General features: G+C 43.8%; 1 pseudogene; it reads right to left on the bottom strand.

The window, feature by feature from the left end:
• The window catches only part of LOC132881661 (zinc finger protein 850-like), a 112855-nt pseudogene that overhangs the window by 75310 nt on the left and 23947 nt on the right, over positions 1-13598 (bottom strand).

The following is a 13598-nucleotide window of genomic DNA, read 5'->3' as shown; positions in this document are numbered from 1 at the left end:
TCTGTCTGTGTACTTCCGGCACGCAACATCCCGATGGCCTGTTCACGTTGATTTTGGCTTAGGCGTGGCATCTTCAATAATGACAATTTTCCCATCATTTCCCCCGGGTATTTATAGGCAAGATTGTGTGTGTACAGTGTATGCAAAATTTGTTTGAAAATTAAAGCCTGTCCATGTCATTGACTACCCGAGTCATATTGTACGTTATTGAGTACAACTCCCTTAAATTCTGATTTGAGCACAGATTTGGAACTTATTCGGGCGGAACGAAGTTATTTTTCCATTGTGATATATTTCTTTTCTTCTTGAGATAAACTCAGCACGAATTCAGCAAGTTTTATCAATGTGCGTTTTTAAAGTTACTTAGTGTATATCACAATGACCAAATTTCAGAGGGAACTAAACTTCACCGATTTTATGAAATCGAAAGGCCACCTCACTTTAAAGGTAGACTGCCTTTCAGATTTTTCAAGTGGAGGTCATAAAAAGAATTTTCCCTGACGCCCAATTATTTTTGTTTAGTGGACCAAAAGCTACTGAATTCAAATCACAGACTTCCAATTTCATTAGTTTTTTTTTTTTTTTTAAATAGAACAGTTAATGAATTTAGGGCCACAAGGCCCAAAATTCTCTGCTATTTTTTCCTGCTTCAGCATGACCCAATTCAAGATACCACATCATGCATCACATGGTGGGCTTCCCCATTCATCAAGGCATTGTGGGATACAAATTTGAAACAGGAGAGAAAAATGGAGGACGTGAGTGTGCAAACGAAATGCGGAAGACTGACTACAGTAACGGAACGCAAGAAGAAAATACATTATGTTGCAAAGGAAACACAGGATCAAATGAATAAATATCGGTGGTTAGTGAGCACCTTGGTGTGATCAGCTGTTTAACAACAAAATGATGTCAATGCACAGTCAAAGGTAAACCTTTGCACACGGACTTCTTCTGTCTGTGAGTGATTTCATGCGCATTATTTGCTTTAATCCCCTCAAATTAAATAACTTCCCAGACACAGAATGGCCTATTTTGAGATATTACAGAAATAAACATATATCACTATGACCCACATTTCAGAGGGAACTAAATTTCACCGATTTTTTGAAATCGAAAAGCCATCTCGCTTTAATCGAATTAGATGTTCTGCATTCCTGATCACACTCATTTCTTGAACTGTTTTGTAGAATGTCTATTAGATCAAAGTGTACTTTTATCTTTGAGGTTTTGAATCAGATGTTTCATTTCTGCCTCATATTTCTCACAGTGCAACATAAAACACTCCACTGTTTCTTCTTGCCCACAGTATTCACATCTGCTTGTGTTCTGTTTAGGCCCGTGTATATTCTGATCATTTGGTTGCGAAGTGAAAATGAAAAATGGGAAAATGAAAAAACTGATGCATTTTCCATCTTCACAACAGGAAATTAAAGGTTCATGATGTAGGACTTAGGAGAATAGTACTCCTAAGTATGTTTTCATGAGTGTGCAATTACCTGTCACTACGAATGAGCCCTTTATATCTACATAAGATGGGTGTCCACTTCTGCAGAGCCGCCATTTTGCGCCGCAACAGTAATTCAGAATGGACAGACCTTGAGAGAGTGCATTCCATGTTTTGCATTTCTACAAATGGCAGTATGAATCCAGAAGGAAGACGAACAAGAAAGAAGAGGAATCAGTGTTTGCTGGTGCTGGCTAAGAAGTTTGAGAACACAAATTTTGTAGAATGGAGGAACATAAATATTATCTAGTACAAGAAAAAGCAAGGGAGTGTGAATGTAAGTGTTGGAAGTACACTATGGGAACCTGACAGTCATACGTTCAAAAATGTGCTTGGAAATTGATGGTAAAAGTAAATGCATTCAGCTGGTTGCAATCAGTGGACCTTAAAAAACAGTGAAATGTCTTTTCTTTATATTTTGATTGGTTACAACTGCAAGAAAAGTAGAAATTAAACCCTTGAACTATATTTTGGAAATATGGTTTCCGTTTCCAAAATGGAAATGGTTCAGGAATGACAATTAGCATTGTCATTCTTGTTTTCTTTATTAAGACTCCATGGTGACTCTGTAAATTATATTATACCTGTATTATATTTGATGTTAAAAGGATTTTAGTGGGCTCTAGCTTCATACCAATGTTGTGAATTGCCCTACAAAATCAAAGAATCCTGAGCAAATTTTATTGGTCTAATTTTAAACATTTTACAAACAGTTTTGTTTGCGAAACAACTATCTGTGACTATGGTCACAGGTGGCTGGGCTCCCAGAATCTGTACCGGTGTAACGCCATGGGGTGTTTCTCAGTATCATTCCATTATGATATCTTATCATGGAATGATGGAGTGTAAATAGCTGAGTGACAAGATGTCCATGCAATTGCCGATGTAATCCGGTAGTAAAGCTTTTATTACCTGTAGTTTTCTTCAGACAACAGCAACAGACGCTGGACATCTTCACTTGGCTTCAGTATGTGAACAAAATTTGCTTGTGCCCCAGGTATAGGGTAGCAACAGTTGCTAATGTAAATGTGACATCAGTGCAAGGAGTTTATATTACATCTGCGACCCCAGTTGTCAAGATCATCGATGTGTTCTGGTACGTCGCACACATTCAAGAGATGCTATCTTAGGCTCAGAGGTTGTGGCCGTCGCCTCTACCTCAGCAATCCGTTTCTTGGCTTCTCCAACTCGAGCCGCAACTGCTTGTAGCTATGAGGTCTGCTCTTTAATAACCTCCAAGACCGTGGCAATTTTGGTGTCGATGACTTGAGTGTGGTTATCTGTTATCCGATCAAAAGCTTGAGTAATACCTGGCTCCATAGCACCTAAAGTAGCAACACTGGGTAGCTCTGTGCTAGCATCTAGCTCTCCACCATCAGTACCGGAAGGTTTCTTTGAAGATTTTTTCGGTTTTGTTGGCATGTTGTCTGGAGTTTTCAGAAAATAACTGTCCAGGCTCATGTTAAGCTATCTCCTGTTCAAAACTCTGCACTTTTACTGCAAAGACATGTGAAATATACACAAACTGATAAATGCCAGCGGAGTTCACTTACAGCGATGTTTACTCTACAGCGTCATCTTGCTCCCCCCACGAATATGTTTTAACAAATCTGTTTTTAATTTCTTTTTTAGAAGAATTGACTTGATTTACTCTTTCCTGAAAATCAAAAAAGTATCTTTAAATAAAAAGTCAACATAAAACAAAAGTGACATTTTATTACATTTTATACATAAATGTGATATCAAGGTGTGTGTGTGGTTACATCTGCATAAAATCACAAAATACAAATGCACACTTCTTCATAGATTGTGTGTGTAGATCTGCCCTCACTCCCATGCAATCGGATTTCTTGCAGTGACTCCAATATACAATTGAACTGCTGCCATAGCCACTCCTTTTGGAGGCTTCCTTTTAGCTGGGCTACCTCTGCCTTCAAAAGAGTAATCTTATGGCAGTACTTCCTCTTCTGTCTATCAGGCTTCTGCTTGCTCTTGCTGCCTCTGCGACGAGTTCTCTCTCTCTTTGAAAGGCAGAGGGCTCGGTAGACAAAAACACCATGTCTTATGCCGCTTTTCCACTACAAACGCGGCTGAGCCGTGCCGTGCCGAGTCGAGCTGAGCGGGGCTGTTGGAGTTGCATTTCGACTACAACCGCGCTGAACCGTGCTGGCTGGAAGTGGGTGGACACATTGGGTGGAGTTAGCGAAAGTGGGTGGACGTCATGTGATGTCGTTAAGCAGCGCAAACAGTGACATCAGTGACAGTGGCGGAACAAGTCAGAGCCGGGCCGGGGGCGGGGCAAATGACCGGGCCCTTTATTAAAGCTTATCATAACATCATTTTAGGCTACAAAATGTCCGCAACTGCGGTGTTTACCAATTTCAACACTACCGGGTGCAACTATGTTATTTAGTACATCAAGTCCTTCAAACGAACATGTAACTCAGAAACAAAAAACATTAGGATACTGTACATGGCTCATAATAAAACATCAATAGCCTATACTGCGCACATTATTTGAAGGGCATACGAATGAGCGCTCAGAGGTTGCAACGGTGACAGGAAGAGTCAGAAATAAAAGGAGGGCGGTGCAAACCTCACTGAATGCACTGTGTTTACCAATTTCAACACTACGGGGTGCAACTATGTTATTTTGTACATTAAGTCCTTCAAACGAACATGTAACTCAGAAACAAAAAAACATTAGGCGACATACTGTACATGGCTCATAATAAAACATCAATAGCCTACTGCGCGCATTATTTGAAGGGCATACGACGAGCCTTGCGCTCCGCGAACTCGTCCACGATGCTCTGTATGTCACTGATTCAGTGAGCTTTTAAGCGGTAGTCTCACGACCCGAATAGTAAACAATAAACATGGAGGACATGGAGTCGTTAGTGTTGCTGGTCTTGGTGCTGTGGCTTGTTGTCACCGACAACGCCAACAGATACTGGCAAGAGCGTATAGATGAGGCGAGGCGCATAAGGCTTCAGAAATTCTCGTAATTCGTAATTCTTCTTCTTCCGGGTTTGCGGTGTTTACAGATCCCAGCGCGCTCGCGGGGCGTGTGTGGGCATGTGAGGACACTCCTCCTCACCAATCAGTGCACAGGGGAGTGTCTGCTCACGCCCCCAGACTCACTCGGCACGGTTTGGCTCGCTTCAGCCCCACTCCAAAACGGTGCGAGTTTTAGGGGCTAAGCAGGGCTGAAGCGAGCTGAGTCGTGCTGGTTTTTGGTAGTCGAAACGCGAGCCGTGTCGGGCTGAAGTGAGCTGAAGTGAGCTGAAAAAGGGTAGTGGAAAAGGGCCATTACAGTACCCAAAGAAATGATTTAGGTGGTCATCCAGTCACATTTCCCTCACCTGGACTTCCGTTAGCTAGGCAACAGTACCTCGCCAAACACCTCCGAGCCTTTGCTCCTGAGCCCTACAAGGACAAAATATGCCCTAAACCAAATGTGATGCCTCCAGATGGGGTAGAAGATGAAGAAAAAAAGATGCAGAGAGATAAAGGAGAGGAAGGACAGAGTTGAGGTCACAGATGCAGGTGAAGACGTGGGCATGGTCATAGCAGAGAGATTGAAATATATGGAAGATACAAAGGGGAGAAAAAGGTCATACTTTAAAACAAACAAACAAACAAAAACCCCACCCCTCTACATTTTGCATATATGCGAACCTGCTCGGAAAAGATACAGTGGAAAAAATTGTGGACATCTGTGGACATGAATGTTTCCATTTTGATATCTTTTTTAAAATGGGCATTACTAAGGACTTTATATCGTACAACCCCAATTCCATAAATTTCAGACACTGTGGAAAACGCAAATAAAACGCAGAATATAACAATTTGCAAATCTTGGAAACCCTACATTTCACTGAAAATAGTCCAAAGACAATAGCAAATCTTGAAAATGAGCAATTTTATTGTATTTTGAAAAATATATGCTCATTTTGAATTTGATGTCAGCAACACGTTTCAAAAAAGTTGGGACAGGGGCATGTTTACCACGATGTTGCATCACCTCTAGTTTTAACAATACTCTGCAAACATTTGGGAACTGAGGAGACCAATTGCTATAGTTTTTGAGAGAGAAATGTTGTCCCATTCTTGCCCGATATACAATTTCAGTTGCTCAACACTTTGGGGTCTCCTTTGTTGTATTTTGAACATCATAATGCGCCAAAAGTTTTAAATGGGAGACAGGTCTGGACTGCAGGCAAGCCAGTTTAGCACCCAGACTCTCTTACTATGGAGCCATGCGGTTTAAATATGTGCAGAAAGCAGTTTGGCATCATCTTGCGGAAAGAAGGAAAGCCTTCCCTGAAAAAGGTTTTGCCTGGATGGTAGCATATTGCTCCGAAATGTGTGGATATCATTCAGTATTAATGATGTCTTCCCAGATGTACAAGCTACCCATGTCATGTGCACTAACGCACCCGCATACCATTACAGATGCTGGCTTTTGAACTGTGCACTGATAAGCCGGATGGTCCCTCTCCTCTTTAGCCTGAAGGACGTGGTGTCCATGATTTTTAAAAAGAATTTCTACTTTTGATTCGTCAGAACTCGGGACAATTTTCCACTTCGCCTCAGTCCATCGTAAAAGAGCTCGGCCCCAGAAAAGGTGGCGGTATTTCTGAATATTGTTTATAACTGGTTTTGGTTTGCATTTGTGGATGCAGTAATGAACTGTTGTCACAGATTATGGTTTTCTGAAGTGTTCCTGAGCCCATACAGTGATTTCCACTGAAGACATGTGTCTGCTTTTAATGCAGTGTCGCCTGAGGGCCTGAAGATCACAGGCATCCAATGTCCGTTTTCAGCCTTGTCTCTTGCATACAGAGATTTCTGCAGATTCTCTGACTCTTTTAATGATATTATGGACCATAGACGATGTGATCCCCAAATCCTTTGCAATTTTATGTTGAGGAACGTTATTCTTAAATTCTTGCACTGCTTGCTCACAGTCTTTCATAGAATGGTGAACCCCTCTTTATCTTTACTTCTGAGAGACTCCGCCTCTCTGTGATGCTCTTTTTTATACCCAGCCATGTCACTGACCCATTGCCAATTAACTGAATTAGGTTTTTTTTTAAGCATTACACAATGTTTTTCAGTCTTTTCTTGCCCCATCCCAACTTTTCTGAAACGTGTCATTGTGTTATTTTCAATTAAATATAGGGTTTCCATGATTAGCAAAAAATCATATTTTGTTATTTCCGTTTTACACACACTGTCCCAAATTTTTGGAATTGGGTTTGTAAACTACCCAAGCAGATTTCTTCATTTCTGACTTTTTAAGAAAAGTTAACTCTGACTACTTCAAATACTCATGTCTCAGCAGTGTATTTGTCGAATTTCTTGATCTATTCATCATGGGAAAACATTTTTAAAGGTCTTTCATGAAAACACGATCACTGAATCTTGAAAACAATAATGGGTGGGCAGAGTTTTAGCTAAAATTTCAGATTACCATTTAAAAAAAAGGAATATATATATATAAAAAAAGATATCTTAACTTGACAAATTTCCATGTCAAGAGCTGTTGGTTTTATTGTTAGGGCACTTGTGTTTCCGAAACAATCCTGAATGAATAAAGCTCCCTCCACATTGTCCACACTGATGGGGCTTCTGTTCTTTATGAATCTGCAGGTGGCTGTGGAAGGCACTTGGGTGACGAAAACTCTTCCCCCACTGTCCACAAATGATACAGCTTCTCTCCTGTGTGGATACGTTCATGCCGTTGGAGACTACCCTGACGAGCAAAACTCTTCCCACACTGTGCACAGCAATACGGCTTCTCTCCTGTGTGGACACGCTCATGCAGTTGGAGATGACTCAGACCACGAAAACTCTTCCAACACTGTCCACAATGATACGGTTTCTCTCCTGTATGGATACACTCATGATAGTGGAGATGACTCCATCAAGTAAAACCCTTCCCAAACTGTCCACAGTCATGCGGCTTCTCTCCTGTGTGGATTCGCTCATGCCGTTGGAGATGACTCCGACAAGAAAAACTCTTCCCACATTGTCCACAGCAATATGGCTTCTCTCCTGTGTGGACACGCTCATGCTGTTGGAGATTACTCCGACAAGTAAAACCCTTACCACACTGTCCACAACAATACGGCTTCTCTCCTGTATGGATACGCTCATGATAGCGGAGATAACTCCAACAACGAAAACTCTTCTCACACTGTCCACAGTGATATGGCTTCTCTCCTGTGTGGATAAGCTCATGCAGTTGGAAATGACTCTTAGAAGTAAAACTCTTCCCACACTGCCCACAGTGATACGGCTTTTCTCCTGTGTGGATGCGCTCATGCTGGTGGAGAGTACTCTTACAAGCAAAACTCTTCTCACACTGTCCACAGTGATGCGGCTTCTCCCCTGTGTGGATGCGCTCATGCTGGTGGAGAGTACTCTTACAAGCAAAACTCTTCCCACACTGTCCACAGTGATACGGCTTCTCTCCTGTGTGTATGCGCTCATGCTGGTGGAGATAACTCTGCTGAGTAAAATTCCTCCCACACTGTCCACAGTGATACGGCTTCTCTCCTGTGTGGATATGCTCATGCTGTTGGAGATAACTCTTAGAAGTAAAACTACTCCCACACTGTCCACAGTGATAGGGCTTCTCTCCTGTGTGGATGCGCTCATGCTGTCGGAGAGTACTCTGCTGAGTAAAATTCCTCCCACACTGTCCACAATGATAGGGCTTCTCTCCTGTGTGGATGCGCTCATGCTGTCGGAGAGTACTCTGCTGAGTAAAATTCCTCCCACACTGTCCACAGGGATGCGGCTTATCTCCTGTGTGGATACGCTCATGCTGTTGGAGATGACTCTGCTGAGTAAAATTCCTCCCACACTGTCCACAGCGATACGGCTTCTCTCCTGTGTGGATACGCTCATGCCGTTGGAGAAAACTCTTAGAAGTAAAATTCCTCCCACACTGTCCACAGTGATATGGCTTCTCTCTGATAAGGATGCACTGGTGATATTTTAATTGGTGACTCTTCATAAAACTTTTCCCACAATCTGAGCAGTGGTACATCTGGAAAACAATGAAATGATTCAAGATGCTTCACTCACATACACATATTATATACACATACACAGAGAGAGAGAGAGAATTACTTGGTTGCACAAAGATATGAAGTTTATCTTTGAGTAGTGACTGTATCACGCAGAGGGAACGAGTGATATTTTTCAGTATGAGAAAACAAGCTTCATCACGCTACCATGAAAATGTTGTATCAGAGACATATACACAAAAAAATATTCAATTTAATTAAAAGAATTTAAATTTTGAACGAGGTCACCATACTGTCAACATGCCAAGTCAGCAGGAAAACACTGGGAGTGAAGATATTGACAAACGTCACTCTGATCCGCAATGTATTTTGGATGAAAAACGCGAGTTTTTCAACAAGAATCTAAACTTCATACCTTCAAGCCAACATGATTTTTTTTTTTATCATACAGACACATTTACAAAGTACCCAAATTTATCAAAACAATTCATTGATGCCCTCACAAGTGACATATTGAGAAATATGTCACGGTTGGAGTTCTCCATGTTCCCAATGTTTTACCGCATTTTTTTTTCATACAAACGGTGTTATAGATTTCCATTATATGGCTTCTGCATGATCAAGTCAGCACACAAACATTTTAGAGTTCCAAGCATTTGTTTTCCTGCATAAAATTAAATGTTACAAAAAAATAAAGTTTGTGTCTGAGCAGCATATTCCATAACAGAGCACTTTTCAGATTAAAAAAGAAAACATAATGAAGGCTACTGGGTTTTGCTGCAAAATTAAGAAGCGAGTGTGACAAAGTGTCCAGAAGAACTGTGGCTGCAAGATGCTCAGTCAAACCTACAACTCCTTTCTTCATCAAACTGTACTCATTGTACCTGAGGGTTTTTTTCTCTTTTTTTTTATAAACAAAGGATTGTCTTACACCAAACATTGACCGTTTTATTATTATGACTTACTGCTGTTCATAGTTGTTGTTTTTTTTAAATGTTGGAAAATTTCATTATTTTTGAAGCCGTTTTTGGTCGACATCATTTCTTTACACAGTACTACACACACAAGCCATAAAATTCAAAACACTGGCATGTAAAGTGAATTACATTGATTATGTTGTTACAGTGGCACATGTCAAGGGGTAGGATGTATTTGGCGGCAAGGGAACAGTCAGTTCTCAAAGTTGGCGTGTTGGAAGCAGGAAAAATGGGCAAGCGTAAGGATCTGAGCGACTCTGACAAGGGCCAAATATTGTCATGGTGAGATAATAATAATAATAATAATAATAATAAAAACTCAGATTTGCTTCCAACACAGAGGACGTCCTCAAAGTGCCAACAGTGACAGTACCTCCTGAGGAAGCTTAAAGCATAGACGCAGAGCCATGGACTCACTTTCATTTATAAATGCCTTGAGACCTCAAGAATGGCACAGAAAGTTTTAAGTGTTAACAATAAGTCTAATATAGTAATTTTTATGATTAAAGTGATTTATATAGGTAGAGGTCTGAGTGAATGACCTTGACATCTGTGACGTCACAACAGGAAGTCTATTGGTCTCATCACCATTTCCGCTATACTAAAACACAGCTGACTGCAACTCCGATCCTCCATTTTGAGCTAATTTATCCCCATACCACGTAGAGGTGTTGCTGCACCTGCCAGCAACATGACAGAAGGTGGATTTACATTGCATTCATGGGCCAAGAATGTTCAAACTGCAAAGATTTGGACGCGTTTTGTGAGAAGTTCACAGGCACATTGGGCGCCTACGAAGTGGTCTCTCCTCTGCTCTGCACATTTTACTGAAGACTCATATGAGACCTCTGATCTGTTGAGCATTCTAGCTCTCAGAGGTTAGTCAGAACTCAAATGTGCTCTTTAGCTCATATACACACACACACACACACACACACACACACACACACACACACACACACTCCCTTCCCTAAGTAAAGTCAAGTTTATTTGTATAGTGCTTTTAACAATAAAACATTGTCGCAAAGCAGCTTTACAGAATTTGAACAACTTAAAACATGAGCTAATTTGGTCCCTAATCTATCCCCAATGAGCAAGCCTGTGGCGACGGTGGCAAGGAAAAACTCCCTCAGACGACATGAGGAAGAAACCTCGAGAGGAACCAGACTCAAAAGGGAACCCATCCCTATCCGGGCAACAACAGACAACATGACTATAACATTAACAGTTTTAACATGAAGACAGTTTCGCTGATGTTGTAACTCTTCATTGATGGAAACTTGAGTGCAAAACTGTTCATGAGGATGACGATGACTAGGAGCTTGAGCCTCCTGCATGCTTTGCTGGCGAACACCCCAACAATCACCGCCTCACCCATCACTGCCTCTGGGATGCTGACCGATGCCAGCATGTGCTTTAGACTGGTTTGGGGTCCCTGCCACCTGCACCACCCACATGGTGCAATCTCCCTACACTCCCTGTTCTCTGATTTTTTATTAAATCACATCACTGTTTGCACTGAAGATTGGGTTTGTGCCCTTGCCCCCCGCAGCAGGAGCTTCAAACAAGTTATATTTTAAAAATCCACTTTTAAATGATCAAAAATGCAGTAAAACGTGGTCAGCTGGTGATAACCTAGATTTACTAGTGTATACTACATCTCTAAAAAGACAAAGTCTGTTGTAGACTACATGCTTAGATTTAAAGAAACTATTTAAAGTAGCCTGTTGAAGCTAAATACTGTATTGTGGTTTGTGAGGGAATGAGACTTCCTGTATGAGATCAGCCATCTGAATACAGTGTGAGAAATAAAGCTGGACCGGCAGACATTTACCGGTAATTTTCGCATTTGCCTGTCAGTATTTCAAAAGCATCAAACCAGATGGCCCATGAAAAATTGAAAAGATACAGGTCTAATCTGCTCCTAATTTTCTTCCAAATGTTACACTGGGCATTACATTACGTTGTAACACGGCCTGTGAAACGGAGGCCCCCACAGGTCTGAATTTAAAAATTCACAACTTGGCCACCAATGGTCCTCGTCACAGCAAACTTTACAGGCACTTCCCATTCCCAGAGCCCTTTCGAACCAGCCCAGGCATGGCCATGGCTCGGCCTGCTATGTGCCCCAGAGCCCCCGAAAAACATTAACTCAAGCCCTGACTTGAACCAGCCTTTAAAATTTCATAACTCTACCACACCCATCCTAGAACTGCCACCTTATTGTGTGTGCTTGAATGATCCAAGGAGCCATGTTGTCTGGGGCATTACGCCCCTGTTAGGGTCTCCCAACGCAGACAGGTCCTAGGTGACAGGCCAGAACAAGAGCAGTTCACCAAACCCCTTATGGATAACAATCGATCAAGAACCGTGACGTCGCCCGGTATGGCGCAGCCGGGGCCCCACCCTGGAGCCAGGCCCGGGGCTCGTATGCGAGCGCTTGGTGTCCGGGCCTTTGCCCATGGGGCCTGGCCGGGCTCAGCCCGAAGCGGTGACGTGGGTCCGACCTCCTGTGGGTTCACCACCCACAGAGGTAGCCGTAGGGGGTCGGTGCAGTGTGGATTGGGCGGCAGTCGAAGGCAGGGGCCTTGACGACCTGATCCCTGAACACAGCGGCTAGCTGTTGGGACATGGAATGTCACTTCGCTGGGGGGGGGGGGGGGGGAGTGCCTGAGCTTGTGCGGGAGGTTGAGAGGTACCGGCTGGAGATAGTCGGGCTCACCTCCATGCACAGCTCGGGCTCCGGAACCCAGCTCCTCGAGAGGGGCTGGACTCCACTTCTCTGGAGTCGCCCATGGTGAGCAGCGGCGGGCTGGTGTGGGCTTGCTTACAGCTCCCCAGCTCAGCCGCCATGTGTTGGAGTTTACCCCAGTGAACGAGAGGGTTGCCTCTCTGCGCCTTCGGATCAGGGAGAGAGCTCTTGCTGTTGTTTGTGCCTATGGGCCGAATAGCAGTATAGAGTATCCAGCCTTCTTGGAGTCCCTGGGAGAGGTACTGAAAGGTGCTCAGACTGGGGACTCCATTGTTCTACTTGGGGACTTTAATGCTCACGTGGGCGATGACAGTGACACCTGGAGGGGCGTGATTGGGAGGAACGGCCTCCCCGATCTGAACCCAAGTGGTGCTTTGTTATTGGACTTCTGTGCTAGTCACGGTTTGTCCATAACGAACACCATGTTCGAGCATAGGGGTGCCCATAAGTGCAAGTGGCACCAGAACACCTTAGGTCGGAGGTCGATGATCGACTTTGTTGTCATTTCATCGGATCTCCGGCCCTATGTCTTGGACGCTAGGATGAAGAGAGGGGCTGAGCTGTCAACTGACCACCACCTGGTGGTGAGTTGGATCCACTGGCGGAGGAGGAAGCCGGACAGACCTGGCAGGCCCAAACGTATGTTGAGGGTCTGCTGGGAACGTCTGGCCAAGCACTCTGTCGGGGAGATCTTTAACTCCCACCTCTGGGAGAGCTTTTCCCAGCTTCCGAGTGAGGCGGGGGACATTGAGTCTGAGTGGACCATGTTCTCTGCCTCCATTATCGACGTGGCTGTTTGGAGCTGCAGCCGCAAGGTCTCTGGTGCCTGTCGTGGTGGCAATCCCCGAACCCGGTGGTGGACACCGGAAGTAAGGGATGCTGTCAAACAGAAGGAGGAGTCCTATTGGGCCATGTTGGCCTCCGGGACTCTGGAGGCAGCTGACTGGTATCGGCAGGCCAGGCGTGCCGCAGCTCGGGCAGTTGCGGAGGTGAAAACTTGGAACTGGGAGGAGTTCGGTGAGGCCATGGAGGAGGACTATCGGTCAGCCTCGAAGAAATTCTGGCAAACCGTCCGGCGCCTCAGGAGGGGGAAGCAGTACTCTGCCAACACTGTTTACAATGCGGGTGGGGAGCTGTTGACCTCGACTGGGGACATTGTCGGGCGGTGGAAGGAATACTTCGAGGATCTCCTCAATCCCACAGTCACGTCTTCCACTGAGAAAGCGGAGGCTGATGACTCAGAGTTGGACTCGTCCATTACCCAAGCCGAAGTCACGGAGGTGGTTTGCAAGCTCCTCGTTGGCAAGGCACTGGGGGTG

This window comes from Neoarius graeffei, chromosome 1 (assembly GCF_027579695.1).
Source record: "Neoarius graeffei isolate fNeoGra1 chromosome 1, fNeoGra1.pri, whole genome shotgun sequence".
Classification (NCBI taxonomy): Eukaryota; Metazoa; Chordata; class Actinopteri; order Siluriformes; family Ariidae; genus Neoarius; species Neoarius graeffei.
The sequence above is the reverse complement of the archived record's forward strand: the minus strand, read 5'-3'. Positions and strand labels throughout refer to the sequence as shown.